This window comes from Poromitra crassiceps, assembly GCF_964638095.1.
Source record: "Poromitra crassiceps genome assembly, chromosome: 1".
NCBI classification, from domain to species: Eukaryota; Metazoa; Chordata; class Actinopteri; order Beryciformes; family Melamphaidae; genus Poromitra; species Poromitra crassiceps.
Window position 1 is genome coordinate 107403938 of NC_139623.1, and position 21274 is coordinate 107425211.

Below are 21274 nucleotides of genomic sequence, written 5' to 3' on the forward strand. Positions count from 1 at the left end.
TCAAGAGAAATGGAAAGAGCAGTATTTCTTTTGTGAAGTAAATGGGTAAATGAGTCGAATTGATTTTAGTTAAAAAAAAATCCGGCCCCCATGAGGTCTCAGTGGAACAAATCCGGCCCTCTACCTAATATGAGTCTGACACCCCTGATCTATGATATTTGCTAGTGACACTGCCTTCCACCTGTTGTGTATCCCCCTTTTAATGTGCTAGATATTGGCTTAATGAATATCTCTTGCAGCTAGGGGTGCACCGATCCTGTTTTGCCCCCCCCCCCATCGATCATCTATGAGCAATACCTGCCCTACTGATCGTCGTGCCAATCTTTTTTTTTATCAAAGTCCAAGTACATTTTATTGTCAATCACTACCATAATAATGTACAAGACATACAGAGCATCGAAATTCCGTATCTCACGATCCACAGCAGCGGCTATAGCAGTATTATATGTCATGCCCCCCCCCCCCCCTTATATCAGCTTTTATAGCAGTATTATAGGTCTAACCATTTCCATTGTACATGCATTTGATTTCATCCATCAAAGTCCTGGTTACAACTTTTTTTCCTACCTCAATATTTGTATCTGGCATAACTTTATCCCTATTCGTTTCGGTCTTGGTAGTTCCAAGGTTCAATCAAAGCAACTAGCTAACATTTAACTTCCAGAACCATTGTTTACATCATTTGGTGTGCAATCTGATGTTATAAGAAGGTCATAAGAGTAAAGCAAAACCAACTAACGTTATCAATAGGGCTAACGTCAGCTAGCCTCAGTGCAGCACAGCTCTAGTGAAGGAAACGATCATCCAGTTGCTTATCATCCTGCTCGTCTGCTGCAAGGATTACGATTGTTTCTCCCACGAGGTATTTTATCCTGGCATACATTACAGTCTCATCACTTTGTAATGACGCCGCCAATATGTTTCATCTGTGTTTACGTGCGACCAACTCCGCCGAGAATGGCTCACATGTTTTGCATTATCAATCGGTTTTGGCAATCGGCACATAAAAACAATAAATCTGAATACTCTGATCTTATCAATCGCCCAATTGGATCGCTGGCCGATCGATTGGTGCGCCACTACTTGCAGCGCATCATCCGCAGTGTTGGGAACGTTACTTTAAAAAAGTAATTAGTTATAGTTACTCACTACTTGTTCCAAAAAGTAACTGAGTTAGTAACTGAATTACTCTATAATAAAAGTAACTAGTTACCAGGGAAAGTAACTATTTGCGTTATCTCCACCTTGAAAATGCCAAATTTTCATGGATTGCTGCAAACCTCATTATATCGTAATATTGGCTTCGGGCCTCGCAACGGGCTGGATCGGGCACGGGTCTGCATGTCACGGGCCGGGGAGGGCTCGGGCCGAAATGTCAGCCCCGCGCAGCTCTCTACTCCGGACTCGCCATTTCTGCTGCTTCCTCGAATCTGTTTGGTGTGTCTGTGTGTGTGTGTGTGTCGCCCGTGTCCTGACTCCTGGCTCGTGTGTAACACTGGCTCCGATTGGCTACCATGAAACACATGACTCTGCCTTAGCCAATCATAATCTTTTATCTCGTTATGTTAACCCACCCGGTCTCCTCACTTGACAACACTAGTGTAGGCTACAGGTAGTTTACTCAATCATTTCATAGTAACGCACCGCATTTAGCGTTCAGTAACGATAACGGCGTTGTAACGACGGAAACAGTAATTAGTTAGATTACCCCGTTACTGAAAAAATAACGGCGTTACCTAACGCCGTTCTTTTAAACGGCGTTATTCCAAACACTGATCATCCGCCATACTGAAAAGGTGGCCGGATGCAGCCTGCCATCCCTTCAGGACCTACACACTGCCAGGATGGTAAAGCAGTCTCAGAAAATCTTGGCTGACCCCTCCCACCCAGGTCATAAACTCTTTAAGGCTTGGCAGAAGACTGATGTCACAGTACCAGAACCTCTTGACACAGGGAGAATTTCTTCCCAACTGCCATCTGCTTCACCCCGCGAGCACAACTGGCTCAGTAACAGGCTGAGGTCCCCATGGACATTATCCCACGCCACGGACACTATCTGTATCCTACCCACCCCCCTTTATAGGATATTTACTTGCACTTTATCATTTTAGATTGTTTTTCTGTATTGCTCTTCTAATATAGATATGACCGCTGCGCTGTATAGGCTACTACTACACAAAGTTAAATTCCTCATTTGTAAACTAATTCTAACTGTGGCTATTTACTCATTCTCCGCCATAGACGTCTATTTGCGTTATTCAAGACACAACGCTTCCCTGCCATTGACGCAATAAAGCGTCAATCCGTCTTTTCACTGCCATACAATAGATGGCGCTCTTGGCCACCTTATGAAGTGCTTACCATACTCTGCAAGCCAGAGTTTTTCCCCAGTCAGCGTTCTCAGCATTCATGGAGGAAGCTCAAAACACTTCCAGCCTGGTGGCTCAAAGCGCGGTACAAGGAGTTGTTTCCCCCAGGCTGGACGCATCACTCAATGTTAAGGATTTCTTTCACTAAACGCACACCAATCGCTGCTCCTGTCAGTTAGATCAGTCATCTGCTTTATGAACCCTCACATATTGTAAATTTCAGCCGTCAAATATGCTCCCAGACCTCCACACATCGAGTACCAGGAAGCACCAGCCCTATGGAGAACATCAGAGTGTAACCTGCCCCGGTGCGCTCTGCATGCGGGGTGAATTTCTTATAAGCTTTGCTGCGCAAAAAGGCAGTTTTCCAAGCTTCCTGATGAGAGACGTGCCGTTTCAGTGAAAACGACCTACATTCAAGTGTCGATAACTAAAGAACGGAAGAAGGCAGAAACAAACTTTTCCCCGCCATGAAGGTAGAGGCTTTGTTCTGTCTTTTGGGATATTCGGTCTTTACATAGTCATAGAAGAAACTATTCTGTGGGTCGTGGAAAATCACTGAAAATGCTCAAAAACCCTGGTGGTGGCTGGCCACTTTTCCTTTGAAACTCTGACGGGGAATGAGTTAAAGTGAATCTTGAATCTCATATGAGTGTATATGCTGATTTTCTTGAGAAAAACGCATCCCAAAGCAGGACATTCAAATGAACTGAACTGAACTGAACAACAATGCTTGCATTTGTGCATGTAAGCCTCATGGGCCGGCGCCTCGCCGCCTGACCCCCGCATGTTTTTGTTACTTCGTCTTATGTCATCATGATGAAGGAAAGAGGGTCGAGCCAAGCTGTCCCTAAGAGATAAAGAATAATTATAGTCATCTGTCCTCAATCCAGAGATAGACTAGGAACTGTGTCATTGTCTTATTACCCAAAGGGTTGTCACTCAAATTGCTCACTCATCTTAACCCATGTCTCAGCAAACAGCTGGCTGGCTGGCAGCAGGCAGGCAGACAGACAGACAGAGGAAATGGGGGTACTAGATGAACCTGAGGTAAAGGGGATAAAATACATTTTTAACTCATTCCCCGCCAAGGTTTCTGACCATTTTCACTGATCTCCCGGGACCCACAGAATATTTTCTTCTATGACTATGTAAACACCAAACATCTCAAAAGAAAGAAGGGAGCCTCTACTTTCATAGAAAAAAGTTTCTGCCTTCTTCCGTTCTTTAGTTATCGACACTTGAATGTAGGTCGTTCTCACCGAAAATGTCCGTCTGTCCCCAGAAAGCCTAGAAAAATGCCTTTTTGTGCAGCCGAGCGAGGGAGAGATTCACTCCACACTCAGAGAGTGAACGTGCTGGGGTCACACTCTTGTCTTGCCCGGGAGGCGGCAGCTTCTGGAGCTCGATGTGTGGAGGTCTGGGGCCATATCTGACGGCTGAAATTTACACAATGTAAGGGTTCACAAAGGGGATTATTAATGTACCCGACAGGAGAAGTGATTTGTGTGCATTTACCAGCGTCTGGTGAAAAAAATCCTTCAGCTTGGAGTGACTGCCCGGGGGGAAATTGCTTGTTGCAGCGCTTTGAGGCACCAGGCTGGAGCTGTTTTATGGAGCTTTGCTGGTTTTGTGGCACAATAACCCTGGCTTCTTATGTGCTGCTTCTGGGCAACTTTAGGAGTGAAGCAGCACTTGGCCAAGAGCACCATCTATGGCTTGGCGGTGAAAACACGGATTGACGTAATATCACATGAATGGCGGGGGAATGAATTGTGAAAACTTAAAGGTCCCATTCCGTGCAAAAGCTGTTTTTACTTGTAAATGCATATATACTGCTGTCAGCCCTCCCTGTAATGAGTGGTCACAAGCTCAGAACTGCCACAGTTGGATTTGTCCCTATCCAGCCTCCCCCTGCAGTCTCCTCCAAGCCACACCCCCAAACGCTTCGTTTGCCCAGAGGGGGATTGGGACGTCACGAGCTTCCTCACGCATACTGCGCGGGTCTCTCTCACACAAGCTACCTGCACCATTTTGTCTATAGCCACAAAATTAACACTTCTAGCTGGAGCGACGCCAACTGTACGTGATCCAGCAACTGCGGAGGTGCATTCGGTAAGTCTAGGCATTTTGAGATGTCCTCTTTAGCGTAGCAATGTTAAGTTAGCGATAGCGTTAGTTGTGGACATAACCTAGCGTGCTGGTCCACAGACGCTAATCTGATTGGCCGCTGGGAGCCTGAGGCGGGCTCTCCCTCAGCGGCCAATGGGAACTGTTAGTTCTGAATATATTATAGAAACAGACCATTCTTGGGACGCAACGAGATGAGGAAGTGACAACTCTGTCACAACAAACGGGGTTGCTATATTTTCGACAAATTAATCCGGAATGATGTTTTATGGACCAGAGACACACGTTTTTAAGAGGTTACAGCTGCACAAATTGGGACCTTTAAGGTTAAGAATATAACCCCAGTTCCATGAATAATAGGAGTGAGTGAGGTAACTCACTTCTTGAGTGAGGGATCTCCTCTCACTTCTGCAGAAGCTCTATTTACTGTGCCAATCTCTGATTGGGGTTGGAAGACTCATATCCCTCCGTGCCTGTCAAGGGGCGGTGCCCCCTATATAAATGCAGGCGCGAAGGGCCGGATCATCTTGATAAGCATTACACTTGGTTCACACATAAAACATCTCAGAAGCAGCACTGAAACAGTGCTGAAGCAGCGCTTCATGGAAGCTTCGAGCAGGAGGCTTGCCATTCACACCAGAAGCACTACGCCCAAATATTAATATATGTACCGTACAACTCTCTAAACTTTAGAAAACAAACATAGAAGTAAAAGTGATGTGACAAACATCATTGTGTGTGTGATGGTGTGTGTGTGAGTGTAGATGTGATCTTAGCAACCTGCGACTCTCGTGTTGGTAGGCAGGGAATCTACCGCTACACTACCCAGACCTCAGAGATATCAACACTTTTGACCTACTAAAAAAGGTAGCGGCAACATGTAAAACATCACCACCTAGTCGTAAGTGGATTGATACATATTCTAGCCCAATGGCACGGGTAAAAATGGTCGCCGCTCGGACCATCCATTGATTTGAATGGGAAGAACCGTTCTATCCATTGGATTTCCGTGGTTTCTTCCAGGTTTAGACTGCTATATCAGTTAGTTTGACGACGATACATTGGGGCAATTTTTAACCTTTTTCAATTTTAAAGTATTGGGCAGTCCTGTCGTCCTCCAATATGAAGGTTCCTTCCTGACCAAAACTACACAAAAACAGTCTGTAACACCTGCATTGAAAGTTTTGTTTATTTGCTTGTTTTAATTATCTCACTACTGTAATAAGGCAAGGGGTTCCACAGCTCACAATTGCTCAAACTCGCTCAAAAGGCGTGCAAGGCACTCAGTCAGTAATGTCTCCCAGAGTTTGCCCTACCACTGAATAGTTGGAGTGGGTCACACTGCCTTGAAGTCGAGCTGAAATGAAGAATGACTTGTTTCTATTTTAGATCACATCCCTCGTTATACAGTGCACCTATTTAACAATGTATGCAAAAAAAAAGCATCACAAAAATGTCTTTAGTTTTTCACACCAAATGTTCATTCATCAAAAGTTAATTCATAACAATATCTACAGTTTGCTGACGTCAGGGAGTACAATCAAATGTATACCCAATTTCAACCAATCATATCATCATGACATGACAGCTGTCAATCAATCTTCATAAACAAATCTGAGCAGGCAATATGGGTGCCTAGTGAATACATTGGGCAGACTTTTCTAGCCCAGAAATGTTAATTTACTTGGCCAATAAGTTTGTATCATGGTGGCTCACCTGGTAGAACGCGTACCATAAAGGCTTATGCTGGAATTATGCTCCCCGCATCGGCGAGGACCGCTAGTGTCCGTGCGGAAAAGTGACGTCAAATGAGCAGAGACGCTCCTCCGCAAGGCTCCCGTGCGGATGGTTTTTCGCCTGGCCATGCACACCCCGAATTTTGTAACTATGCGGACGTGGCTGGGCGGACAAAGTGGAGTTTTCAAGACTCACGCTCACTTCCGCCAGCAGAAACCGCACAGAGTATAAAAGCTCCACACGTTTCCTCGTCAGGATTCCGTGTCTCTCATTTCCGTGCGGCCGGGCCAAACGTCAAGCATATTCCCAGCGTTAGTCCTTCGCATGGCCGACAAATTTGAATCCGACCCGTGGTCCTTTGCTGCATGTCATCCCCTCTCTCCCCACCTTTCCTGTCTGCCTACTGTCCTATCAATAAAGGCAAAAATAAGAATGGTAATGTCTTCATTTAATGTAGAATGCAAAAGGACATGTAACTGGCTCATTAACTCGCATTCCAGGAATATCGTTATCTCGAATATCGGCTCGTTGGACACTTCAAGGTGGGCAGCCAGCACTCGCCCTCAGGAAAAAAGCACTCTCCCTCCGGCAGAGTGCTGGTTGCTGCTCCCGTAGGCAGCCAGCCGCCCGGTCCTCTGCTCTGATCCCTCGGTTTGGGGTCAGAACACGCCATACGCAGCATTCAAGCGCCAGGATTGTCCAACGTCAACTCCAGTCCCTAATCCCAGACATGCCCACTTTCCAATGGTCAAATCAAACTCCTCCACATGCTATGTCCCGCCTCTCTACCCTTTTTCAGTCTAAATACGTCACGATAAAGAATCCTAAGACCATTTCAGCTGGACTTCAAGGCTACATCTTCATTACCGCGTTTGCAAGAATGCCTCAGTTAAAGCCTTCCCAGTCTACACAATACACATAGAGCAATAGCTCCTGCGAGACGCATGCTACATGATGCATCACGTACACTGGGCATGCGCGTGCCTCAATGTGTACTAGAGGTCTTCACGGGTCTACTCGGATCCGACCCGAGACCCGTACGGGGCCGGGTCCACATTTTATTATGGTCACGTGTGTCCGGGTCGGGATGGTCGGGTCCTATTCTATCACCACGGGTCCCGGGTCTGTTTATCATTATGTGTAATACCCGAGTGGGTCCGAGAAGACCCGTGATAAGCGCTGATCACAAGAGAAACACATGAAAACACAGCGCGCACCGCACGTGAGGCTTGTTGTCACAAACTGTAAGTAGCAAGAACTGCGGTGGACTTGATCGTGCACTCTGTGCGCTGTTATGTTGGCCTGTTAGAGTAATGCTCTGGGTTCGATTACTCATGCCTGCCTCAGTAAAGCCAAATTTGCTTCTAGCCCATAGACATAAATAATAGCCTAGCCTTGCCTCTGTGACAATTATTATATTGTTTACCCAGCAAGCACGGACGGACCCGGACGAATCGAGAGAGCCCAATCGGGTTCAGCTCAAGTCATATCATGACGACTCAGATCTGGCCCAAGTATCACTATCCAACTAATTTCACTCACCACTGAAATATCCATGAGGATAACTAAATGGTTGCAATCAATCACATATTTCTCAGCCTGGGCTATTTTTTATCCAAAATCCGAGTGATCAGCACTTGCATGTGGACAGTGGACAATCTGCGCTGATTAACAAACTGTTTATTCGTGGAGGTACGTGACTACAGGAGATGAATTGCAGGGGAATCCTGCAATTGTCTCACTTGCATATCTTGTTGCCAGATTGTTTTGAAAGAGAGAAAATACACTGCGAGGCGTAACATTTGAGTTGGGAGTTGCATGTTGTAGCATGTGTTTCGGGGTTCTGCTTACACAGATTGTAAACGGTTACACACACTGTGATGTGCGATCCACAAAAGTCCGGTAAAGTTGGAAATATATTGACAGATTCGCACTTCCCGGATCAAGAGCTCATAAACGAAGCGTGTACTGCACACACGACTCGTCTCTTTCCCATCTTATGGTAGACAACGAACTACAACCTCATTTTCACCTAAATGAGCGATCCTCCGAGCTGGACAAATAACATTGGTCTCTATGCTGCGGGCGGTGAGGCGAGTGCTTAGGGATGTCAGACTTGACAGCAACGTTTTAAATAAACAAGTTTCAGATTAAGGTTTGAATTTAATTAGCTTTCGTTTTTAATAAAACTGTCCCGACTCCATGGATGTTATACTGGTATAAAAAGAACAAGGGGTGCATGTTTTGAAACGGTAGGCTATATTAGTCAACCTACAGCAGAATATTTCAGTGAACAGATAGCGTAGCGGTAGAGTAGCCGGCCTGTAACTCGTAGATCCCGAGTTCAAATCCTACACGGGGTGGTATTATATTTTTTGAAAATGTAGCATAAAATTGTTAATCTGGACATAATTATAGCTTTATGTATAAAGTTGCTGAATATACACTGTTTACATAGCAGAATAACTGAACATGCCCATTCATGGTAACGGTCATATTTCGACGTCAGCTTGACGTTCCCGCGTAGACGTCTAAATCATCCCCAAATCACCATGTGATCTGGCCTAGTCCTGAACGTCACTGGAACACGTCATCACAACGTTATCATGACGTAATTTTGCTTGCTGGGTAGAGTTAAGTGACCATGCGCACTCGGAGTCATATTTACTAGAAGAGTACAAAACCACAACATGATGTCAGAAGAGTGGAGTTATGCATGCCGAGTGAGCCAGGCAAAGTAACGTGACAAGCTAGCTCAAGATTAGCATTGTGAGCTAACGTAAACATGGACATCTCGGTGAAAATTGGCCCAGATGGGAGAAACGCTTCAGGCTGTACATGGTCGCTTCAGGTGCATGTGCCAAAGAAGAGGGGAGAATGCTATATAACATTATAGGTAAGATGCACAAAGTTTCATTTATACAACTTGTAATAGCAATTAGCAAGCAATTTGACGTCAGCACCGCTAGTCTCTACCTCGGTATTTCTAGGTTCTGTACGGGTCCGGTGTGCTCGGTTCTATACGGGTCTGGGTCCGTCATTTGTCAGTTCTGACGGGCCCGGGTCTCAGCTTTCTAATAATAGATGGGTCCGGTCCGGGTCCGGACACAAATTTCCCGGGTCCATTAGGGCCCGGGTCCATCATTTTGGACCCGTGAAGACCTCTAATGTGTACTACTGGAGTCCACATGAAGAGGGCAGCAACTATGGCTACGGCCAAGGCAAAGTAGAAGAAGATGACAAGGCTGTAATGTTTTGAATCACAAATAACCGGAGGTGGGGAAAGTACACACATTCTTTACTTAAGTAGTACAGTTACTTGTCTAAAAAAAGACAAAGTAAAAGTACAAGTAATGATTCAACTTGTTTACTCAAGTAAAAGTAAAAAATGACAGGCTCTGAAATGTAATCAAGTATAAAAGTAAAAAGTATTTCTACCGGCTGTTTCTGTGCAAAGCTAACTGAACCTCACGTCAACCTAGGATCAACATTTTCGTGCACGGTGCACGCTCAATTCCGGGGTGGGGACTCTGGAGACGATGAACAACACACTCCAGAACTAATCCTACGAAATTAAAATCAATTGACATAATAAACCTAACAGTCCTTCAAATCAGTTTTGGTGGAGCACAAAGTCCTTTATCACTTGTGTTAGTGGTAGGGAGTGGACTTGGATCAGGCGATGTGTGCTGCCCAGCGCTTGGCGAATCCGGGTCTGACACACGTGGGCCAGAGTGCGAGGACATCTCTTGGTGTCCAGAAAGGCCGTGAGCGCCTCGGGATCTGCCTTCACCTTCACCAATGATGATCATGAGTATGTAACAATGGACACTTTTAAGGATTTACTGGACCAGCAGTTTTGTGAAAATGATTTTGTTACAGTAGACAGGCGCGGACTGCATAATTGGGCACGTCGGGCAAATGCCCGGTGGCATGGCCTGGCCTGGCCTGCAAAAAAAAAAAAAAAAAAATTGGTGACCGCAGTCAGGCCACTCACTGAACAGCAGGCCAGGCGCCGCCTACTGGTTTACTAGTGGTTTTATTACTTTATTCAGGGTTAAAGTGGGTGCATCTCATTGTAAAATTGGACTCGGCCCAAATCTGGCTTCAAACGGCCCAAATTGGGCTTCAAACGGCCCAAATCATGCTTCAAACGACCCAAATTGGGCTTCAAACGGCCCAAATCTGGCTTCAAACGGCCCAAATTGGGCTTCAAACGGCCCAAATTTTTCGCCGCCGCCCTTCGGACGCCGGCACGCACGTCGGCCCGTATCGGCCTGGCCTGCTTGGTATCTATTGCCCGGCCTGAATTATTTTCCCAGTCCGCCCCTGACAGTAGAGATATAGAGAATGTTGAATGGAACCAAGTGTTGGCATTAAATGAGGTGGAAGAAGCCCTCAAGTTATTTACTGAATTATTTCTCTCTGTGGCTGACCAACATGTCCCAATAAAAAAAATTAACAGAAAGATCAAATAAAGCATCATGGATTGACGAAGAACTTAGGCAGGCTATGTGTAAAAGTGATGAGCTCAAAAAAGCTGCACTAGATTCAAAAGGTACTGAAAAGTGGCAATTGTAGGCTACTATGTAATGAGAAATAGAGTCACAAAGTTAAACAGAATGAAGAAAAAAGTATATTATCAAAACAAAATTCAGGAGAGGAAGAATGATGGTAACAAACTTTGGAAAACTCTGAATGAAATAATGGGTAGAGCCAAGAATAATGCCTTCTTTCATTGAGGTAAATGGGATTATCTTAACAAAACCAAAGGACATAGCAAACCATTTCAATGATTATTTTGTAAACAAGTTGATAAGTTAAGAATGGAAATGGGCTCTCCTAGTATGTCGTCTCAAATAATAACCAACTCTATCATGATGAATAAACAATGTGTTTTTGAGTTTCAACCTATAGAAATTGGAAAGGTGGAAAAACTACTTAATGGGCTAAACAATGATGAACCTGCTGGTATGGACAATATGGATGGACGGTTACTTAAAGTTGTTTCAAACATAATTTCAATGCCAATATGTCACATTTTCAACTTGAGTCTAAAGGAGGGGTTATTCCCCCAGGTTTGGAAATCTGCCAAGGTCATCTTCTGAAAAAAAAAAAAAAAATCAGCTACTAATAGCAGACCCATTAGCATTCTTCCAGTGTTAAGCAAGCTATTGGAAAAAGTTGTTATTGAACAGATACTATGCTATTTTTCACTTAATGAATTGAACTCTGATTTCCAGCATGCCTATAGGCAGATCACTCTACGAGCACAGCATTGACAGAGATGATCGACAAATGGTTATCTGACATTGACAGGAAAATGATGGTGGGAACTGTATTACTCGACTTTAGCGCAGCATTCGATATCATAGTCCATAAGTTATTATTAACTAAACTTACTGCATATGGGTTTAGTCCAACAGCAATTGATTGGATGAATAGTTACTTATCCAATAGATTGCAGTCTGTGTTTTTCAATGGTTGTTTTTCCTCCCCTACATGCTTACAGTGTGGTGTGCCCCAAGGGAGTGCCTTGGGCCACTCTATGCAATATGTACCAACGACATGTCTTTTACATTACATTACTTTACGACATTTGGCAGACGCTTTTATCCAAAGCGACTTACAATAACACATTTGTCAGCAATAGAGCAATCATGCAACACAATCTATGACAACTACAACATCTGAAGGAATAGTGGTAAAGTTAAGTTAGTTTTTTAAGAGAGAGAAAGAACTTAGTTCAAGAAGGGCCCAGATGGAGCATGAAAAGGTGTGTCCTTAGTCTTTTCCGAAAGATCGGCAGTGATTCAGCCGTCCTGACTGAAGGTGGAAGCTCATTCCACCATTGAGGTGCCAGGGACGAGAAGAGTCGCGATCGGGATGAGCGACTTTTTAGCCCCCGTAGCGAAGGAGGGGCGAGGCGTCCTGCACTAGTGGATGAGCGAAGGAAGCGGTGAGAGGTTTGGAACCTGACCATAGATTGCAGGTACAGAGGAGCTGTCTGGTGTATTGCCCTGTAGGCCAGTACCAGTGTCTTGAATTTGATGCGTGCCGAGATGGGAAGCCAGTGAAGGTCCTGGAAGAGGGGAGTGACATGAGAGAATTTGGGTTGGTTGAATACCAGACGGGCTGCAGTGTTCTGAATGAGCTGAAGCGGTCTGAAGCAGCTAGAAGGTCCTGGGTTCGATTCCCACCTGGGACGCTGTGAGCGCTGAAGGAGTGCGTGCCCGTCTGCATGTCCTCGAGTGCCCACCGCCAGGGTGGGGTCGTCAAAAAGGGCCTTTCTGTGTGGAGTTTGCATGTTCTCCCCGTGCCCCCTGGGCGTTTCCTTCATATAGGAACCCCTCACCAAAAAATGCAATATCCTGGTCGCTGATGTGGTGCCTCCTCTGGTCGTTCGGGGCGCCTGTTCAGAGGGAGGGGAACTCGTTGGAATAGCGTGATCCTCCCACGTGCTATGTCCTACCGGTGAAGCTTGCCCTGTCAGGTGAAAAGAAGCGGCTGGCTAACTGCCCATGTCTCGGAGGAAGCATGGAGCCAGTTTCGGCTCTCCCCAGATCAGCAGACAGTGGAGCAGCAACCAGGATAAATAAATTAAAATTAGCACTAATGGGAGATTTAAAAAAAGGAAAAAAAGGTGTGTGGGGGGGGGGGGGACTGTAACTATTACTTGACTGGATATGTGAGAATAGACTTGTTTTGAATCTGGAATAAACTAAAAGTATGGTATTTAGGGGCAAACATACCACTAATAATGATAATGAGCTATGCCTAGCACTCAAAGGTGTGGATATTGAACAGGTTCAAAATGCAAAATTGCTTGGTGTCACACTCGATAGGCAGCTATCATGGGAGAAACATATTGAAAATATTGTTAAGAAAATGGGTAGTGGACTATCATGCATTAGAACATGTTCCTCTTTTCTTACCCCTGCCTCTAGAGTGCTAATGACACAGGCACTGGTCTTGTCTCACCTTGATTACTGCTCAGCAGTCTGGTCGGGTGCAGCCAAAAAAGATGTGTTTAAGCTCCAGATAGCTCAGAATAAAGCTGCAAGGCTTGCACTGCACTGTCCACTAGGTGTGAGGCAGAGTACAGACAGAATGCATGCCAGCCTCTCATGCCCGCCAGCAGTAATGTGAACATTTCAGAAAAGGAAAGTGAATGCTGTTAGTTACCAAATTTACTGAGGACATCACACCAGGCTAATGTTAATTACCAGCGTTACTGAGGAACAGGCTCGGAACAGCTGCAGTGCACTGCTAAATGCCACACAGAAGGAAACAAAAATAAGTGGATCACTCTTAAAGGATGGCTTTCCCGTGGGGAATATGAATATATATAAAATCTCACGCCACTAAGGTTTTCGAATCCGTTGAAATTTTTGAAATTGGTTGTTCACAGCCAGAGCTATCAACCATCTCTCACATATTTTTTGGCCCAGCCGACGCGTTTTACGTCAGAGAGGCCAAGTCCGCCTTGCGAAAGTCGAGCACCTATGAACTACAAGTGTTGTGGGGGTGTGCCGCCATGGTCCCGCCTCTAGAGGTTCTCCACGCCCCTTCAGAGGTCCTGAAGAAAAACAAAAGGCAGCCATCTTTTTTCACCGCCTAGACTAGGCTAGGCTAGCTATTGTTAGCTCCCCATAGCTCCTTGCAAAGAACCATATCTCGGGAACGGAAGCACCTTCAGACACGGGACTGGCGGCATTGGAAAGCTCGTCAAATTTTACATCTAGTAGAAGGTGCGTTGAAGTTACGAAATCAACGCTGAGCGTTGATTTTGATTTTTGATTTTTTTACATGAAATAGTTACAACATCAGATGCGCGTAACTCCTTGGAAAATGCCTTAAAATGCATGAATTCTTTTTTATGAAGACATCTCCCGACATATATGCTACCGTTTAAATTTGGTGCAATTTGGAGACAATTTTTTTATTTTTATTCTTGTTCTACTAATGTTTTTATGTCGAAGCCTTCTTCTTCTTCTTCTTCTTTGAGTTTTATGGCGGTTGGCAAGCATATATGTGCATTACCGCCACCTACTGGAGTTTGATATCAGCCAAATGCCTGAGGGGTGGGCATGGACTCGAAGGCCACGCGAGCCCAGTGCATTGTGGGAAGTGTAGGATTTCGGGTCCCCGCACCCGCCCCTCCCCTCCACCAGCCCCCCCCCCCCCCCCACACACACAGAGTGGATTTTGGTTGATAGCTCAGGCTGTGAACAACCAATTTCAAAAATTTCAACGGATTCAAACTCCTTAGGGGCGTGAGATTTAATATATCTTCATATTCCCCACGGGAAAGCCTTCCTTTAATATTGGGCAATTAAATTCTGAGCATGTCAGTATTTGCTGCAGTAGGGTAGGTGTAGATGTCAGATCATATCAAATGATGGGTTTTGTAGGCTACAGTGTATGGTGGTTGTTGTTGCAATGATGCTGAGATTTCTTTAGAGCCATCCTGCTGTATATCGATGCAAGCGCGCCAACCTACTCCACGCCTTCAACCTGCTCGCGCAAGGTGCGCGTGCACGCGCCCCGTGGCTTCGCGTGGCAGTTCGGGGTATTTGCGTTTCCTACACGGCAGCCCCAGCCCCCCCTGTGGAAAATAGGTTGCCGCGCGCCTGAATGTGAGTGATGTTATAAGTCCCAATTGTGAATTCAACTCGCCTGTTTCCATGAAGTCGCTCCATTACATAGGCTGCCTGTTGCTGTGTTTCTATCTCCCCTTAACGTAATGTTAGGTTCAAGACTGAGCCCACACAAACCTAACGTTAGCCGCCAGTAATTCTGCCCATTTTCTGCCAGCTAGTTACTGTAAATTCAACACACACACATGTTAAAATTATTTGTTTTGCTTTCAATATTGCTAGTAGTGATAGCCTACTGTTTGAGTCGCCTGGCTCTCTGACATGACGTAGAGCTCAGCCACCCTGTTGTTATGACCGTGCATTGCAGTGGAGCCGGCGCAGCCAAACGGCATCGCAACGACTTAATAAATCATTAAAGTCCCTGGAAACCAGAAATATTTTCTTATTATTTAGCATTTTGAGTTCATCACATCACAGGAACCTATGTTAATAAGCCACCAGCCAAATTTGAACGATGATGAACGTTGCAAAGTATATAAATTTAGGTTTGACAGTCATGGCAAAAGTCATGAGAATCAATTAGATTTTAGAGTGTATTTTCTCCCGCGGACTGTGTGGGCGTGTCCCGTGTGTGTGTGCGTGCAAGACTACAGGCATTTGAGCACCTCGCGCACTGCTCTCTTCAATGAGGAAGTGGAAATCCAGACCTTGTAGAAAAGTGTCGATTTTAAGGCTTTGGGTTGAAAGTAATGTATCATAATTTCTGAGGCACACAATTACTAACATAAGACCCTAAATAACATAGTTAGAACGTTTTTGTGGATTGGCGCCCAATAGCCCTCACGCCCATAGCTAGCAAATGCTTCGAAAAGCTGGTTATATTACAGATCCGCCCCACACTCCCCCCGGACCACAACCCGCTACAATTCACATACCGCCCCAACAGGAGCACAGCGGATGCAGTAGCACATGTGCTCCACACCGCCCTCTCCCACCTGGAGGGGAAGGACACCTATGTGAGAATGCTGTTCGGGGACTACAGCTCAGCATTCAACACCATACGTAGTACCCTCCAGGCTGGTAAGCAAACTCAAGGATCTGGGACTAAGCACAGCAATGTGTGACTGGATCCTGGACTTTCTAACAGACCGCCGCCAGGTGGTGAAAGTGGGCAATGTCACCTCCTCCCCACTGACCATCAGCATAGGAGCGCCACAGGGGTGCGTCTCCAGCCCCTTCTGGTATGACCTCTACACCCACGACTGCGTGGCGACTCAAAATTCGAACACCATCGTGAAGTTTGCAGACGACACAGCGGTCGTGGGGCGGATCTCCAGGAGCGACGAGACAGCCTACAGAAAGGAGGTGGAGGCCCTGGAACAATGGTGCCAGGACAACCACCTCTCTCTGAACGTCTCCAAGACAAAGGAGATCATTGTAGACTACAGAAGGGGGGGGGGGGGGGGGCGCACACCCCCCAATCACCATCAACGGCACAGTGGTGGAAAGGGTGGACAGTTTCAAGTACCTGGGAGTCAATATCCACCAGGACCTGACATGGGCCAACCACACCGCCACTATTGTCAAAAAGGACCAACAGCGACTACACGGACTCAGGCGCCTGAAGAAATTCGGGCTAAGGCCAAAAATCCTCAGGGACTTCTACAGAGGCACCATTGAAAGCCTGCTGACTGGCTGCTTCACCATCTGGTACGGGAACTGCACCACCATGGACCGCAGGGCGCTAAGAAGGGTGAGGCGCGCGGCCCAGCACGTAACAGGATGTGAGCTGCCAGAACTGCAAGATCTGTACAACCAGCGGTGCCTCAGGAGGTCCCTGAAGATCATCAAAGACACAAACCACCCCCACAACAGTCTGTTCTCCCTGCTACCCTCAGGGAGGAGATACAGGGTCCCAAGAGCACGCACAAATCGCTTGAGGGACAGTTTCTTCTCGCAGGCCACGAGACTCCTTAACTCATTGAGTGCCAGCCACTTTTGGAGAACGGATGCTCCCAGTGCCAGAGTTTTCAGAGCGTTTTCAGTGATTTCTCGAGGCCCACAGAATATTGTGTGATATTACTATGTAAACACCGAACACGCACAAGAACGAGCTGGCTCTATTGTATCATCAGCAAAAAAAAGTTTATTGATACCATTTTCCGTTCTTTAGTTATGAGCCGGAGAAGATAGGTTGTTTTCAGCGTTTTCAGGCTTTTCAAATTATTAGCTGAGATAATCCGCCTTTTGTGAAATGCAGCATTTCAAGCACATTCACTGAGTCTGAAGATAATATTTTCTGATGTAGTGACGTAGTTGTTGTGTGATGCCCTGCGTGCACCACCCCCCTCCCCCCCTCCCCCCGTAAACTCCTCCCCACACTGCACACAGCCTCACGCAACCATTATATTTTCGGAGTGCTGCGTTTGTGTGCTGCTGTCGGCTCTCAGCGCCACAGCAGGGAAGAGCCAACCCGGATTGCTGAATGGTTTGGCGTCAGGGGCTGCTTTCCTGGCTGCTAATCGGGTGGAGAAACTATACAGACAGACAGACAGACAGACAGGGACAGAGGGGCTCAGTTGTGAGCGCGGATTGACTCCTGTTCGGAGCCAATGTCAGCTCCCGCGACAGAGCAAATGGCTCTGGGAGCATGCATCGGTTTGTCTTTGATCCACGGCTTTTAGGCTGTTTCTCGGACCTGTCTCTAATCTGGACTGCACCGAGCAAGCACTGTCGCCACCTAATGAGTCCGTAAAATAGGTTATACACCTCCAATAGCTACTATAGTTGTACAGGAGCTGCGGAAGGCTTTGATCGACGTCCCACCGTCAAAAAACGCATTGGACGTCGAAGGACGTCCGTGGCACTCTACGTCACTATTTAATTGGACGTCGAAGGACGTCCATGGCATTCAATGTAACATATACAAATAGTGTAGTAGCCGTACTGTACCGCACTGCAGCTGCTACCATCACGTATGACTAATGTTCAATAGTATGTTTAATTAGGTATATGCTATTTGCACCTAACAGAATGTTATTATGTTTAATTATGTTTAAAGTATGTTCATGCCATTTGCACATATGGGCAGTGAATACGCCACTGTCTGTGGCGTGTCTTACTGCTTTATTGCTTGTTGCCTCTTGTTTTTATTTATTTATCTTTTATTTTTTGCACTATGTTGTAACGGAGCCTACAGCACAAGAATTTCACACGTGATACTACGGAGTGACAATAAAAATCTTGAATCTTGAATAGAGGGTATGCACACGCACTGGAACACGCCCCCTCAATCGGGAACGAGTGTCAAAACGAGTGTCAAATTCCTCCCTGAGCAGCAGGTGTCAGTTATCTAGGCTGATTACTGCATTCAAGCCTAGTCTTGCTGTGACTCAGTGGGCGTGACCCCACAGTGACTTCTGCCTCTGTGACATCACATGCATACCCTCTATATCCAAATTGCAGGAGTTGCTGCAATTTGATCAATGTAAAATGTGTTACAACATGCCCTGGCGTACGAATCATTTTCTCTAATGTAAGGGAGCATGATTGTTTGGTACAGACCCCAGTAAAAATCCAATCATTTTTATTCATTTAATTTTTTGAGTGACAATTAAATAAATAAAAATTGCATTCTCACTAAAATCGTCACTCATCTCACAATAACAATGTCTGTCAATATAATTGCAACAAGTATTTTTTCCCCAAATGGTGCAGTGTTACTATCAGCCTTCAAACACTTTTCTTTTTTTTTTGAATTGGACAGATCGTAGACCGATTTGTAAATTTGACCTGTATTGTGAGGTGTAGCCTACTTTTGTGCATCGGTGTGCCTTTGGGTGTGGATGAATGTGTTTTGACTGTGTTGTGGATGTCTAGTCACTCATGTTTCTTGTCACATTGCATTGTTTCATGTGTTTTGTTGTGTTTTATGCTTTTAAGACATGTCTGTGGTGGAACCAAAGACGAATTTCCACTTGTGGACAAAGTTTTCGTAATCGTAATATCGGTCAGTCTATAGTTTGAGATGGAGAGCTAGCGGACGGACATGGTCTGGTCCACCTGGCCCGGCCCTCAGCTGAATGAGCAGCCAGCATTTGGGCACTGGCAGGATGAAAGCTGCACACTGCTTTCAGAATGCTCCTCACAGACACATTTTATTAATCCCACTAAACATTTTGATCCCACGAGCCGCAACATCAATGGGATTGATTCAATTTAACACTCTGAATGTGAAAAGTGGGAGCACTCTGAATTAAGTGTGCCTCATCTTATCATTATGTGCAGGCTGGTTTCCTCTGCCTAGTGCCTGCTGAGATTTGTAAAATGTATTTTTTTTAATCCATTTGACCAGCTCTGCACTGTAGAAATGATAATGGTGTCAATTTGGGGCGGTTGGCACCTTTATGCTTCATCAGTATTTGTACCTGGGTGTAAATAGCATGTGTGACTATTTACAATTTTATTTTGCAAATTGTGTGTGTGTGTGTGTGTGTGTGTGTGTGTGTGTGTGTGTGTGTGTGTGTGTGTGTGTGTGTGTGTGTGTGTGTGTGTGTGTGGAACGGGGGGGGGGGTGTATTCCCCCCTTATGATTGATTCACATGGGGGGTGGGGGTGTTAGACTTTGGGGGGAGAGATCAGGGGGTCCAGTCTCTTGTCCTTGTCTTGTCAGTGTTCAGACAATAAAAATAAAAATGTGAACTATCAGTTATTAGAGTGCTGTCCTGGAGTAATTCCTTTCTGTGACATTGTTTTGGTATTTTCATTGTCCTCTGTGAAAATGTTAGCCTGGCTCCAGACTAGTGATGGGAATTACGGCTCTTTGAAGGGAGCCGGATCTTATGGCTCCGTTCCTTTCTGAGAGCCGTTCAAAATAGCGGCTCCTCGTTCCTTTTATTTTATTTTATGGGGCGCGCACTACTGTTTCTCTGAGGAATCACTAATATAATGATATGGTATGATTTGAATCAGATTTGATTAGACCCACCACTATTTCATTTAGCATCAGTGGACTGCAGCAGCATTAAATTACTCATACAGTATTTCCAGACCTAATGTCAATAAACTGCATTGTAAACATTACACAAGGTGACACCATATCATCTGCTTATTTAGTCAGTGAATTTACTGACTAAGCTGAAAGTTGGCTGTCCTTGATGCAATTCATGCAACACTTCGCTACCCAGAAAGTGGGCAGATGCACTCCGGTTTTGATATTAAGCTGAGTCCGCCCACCCAGGCCAGCTACAGCATGCGCCTAACGAGTGCACCCGACCTATCCTCCCTGCCCCATGCTCCCTGCTCAGCGGACTAGCAGAGGGAGGGAGGGAGGTCTAACCTGTGTCGTGTGTGTGCTGGGGAGCGGCAGGCAGTGAAATTTGGGCACAACATTAAAACGAACGGCTCTCAAGTAGGACTCGGTTCCCTTCGTTCATAGCAAAGAGCCGTTCAATAGATTCGGGTCGTTCGCGAACGTCACAACACTACTCCAGACCTTCGAAGCCATGCCCACTCCACAGTTGTGGATTTGGCTCTTCTTGAAAATGAGTTTATGAATGGACGATGCAGTCTGAATATCTGAGGCAGTTTTCTCACGTGTCGCGCCATCATAAAAAAAAAGGTGGATAAGTAAACTTCAGTCTCCCATATGCGAGACTAGACTAGAACTGAAACTGAATCATATATCCCTAAAATATAATTGTATTCTTATCAGCATCATCATCATCATCATCGTTATTTATTTTGTGGTGTGATCTTTGTTGTTTATTTTGTGTACTGGTGTGGACTACTTATTTGTTGTACTGGTGTGTCTTAGAACCTTTTGAGGGTTCCAAATATGTACCACAAGCATCCCAGAAATCCCCACTCGATTTTAACCCACGTCTATTCTACCACTGTGCTAATTGTTCATTGAGATTGATCGCAGCACGTTGAACTATGAGTCTAGACACTACGAAACGTAATTCATTTCATTCAAACCTTAATCCCAAAGAATTGTTTGTTTTGGTCAGAGCCTTGATGACAAGAGGGAGGAACGGAGCGGGAGAAAGAGAGAGAAATACTATAGAGAGGGTGGCATTCCATGCAGCGCTGTGCTCTCAAACGCTTGGAAAAGACGGGTCTGAGCCTCCGTGGCAGTGTGCGCGTGATTAGGGGGGTACAAATAGGTTTTTCCGCACGGCTATTCATACCAATCACATATTGATTGAAAGCAGCCCCAACGTCCTTTTTATGGCGTGGCTAGTCACAGGCTGTGGTAGGGGTGGGCGAATCAGGGCGATAAGGCAAAAATATCATATCACGATTTTTTTCAGGCAGGATCACGATCCACGATCTTATCACGATTCTTTTTCATATTGGTTTTTTAAGACTGAAGAAGTTACTGAACAGTACAAGTACAAACTAATTTCAGGGTTCATATGGTCATGAGAAACCTGG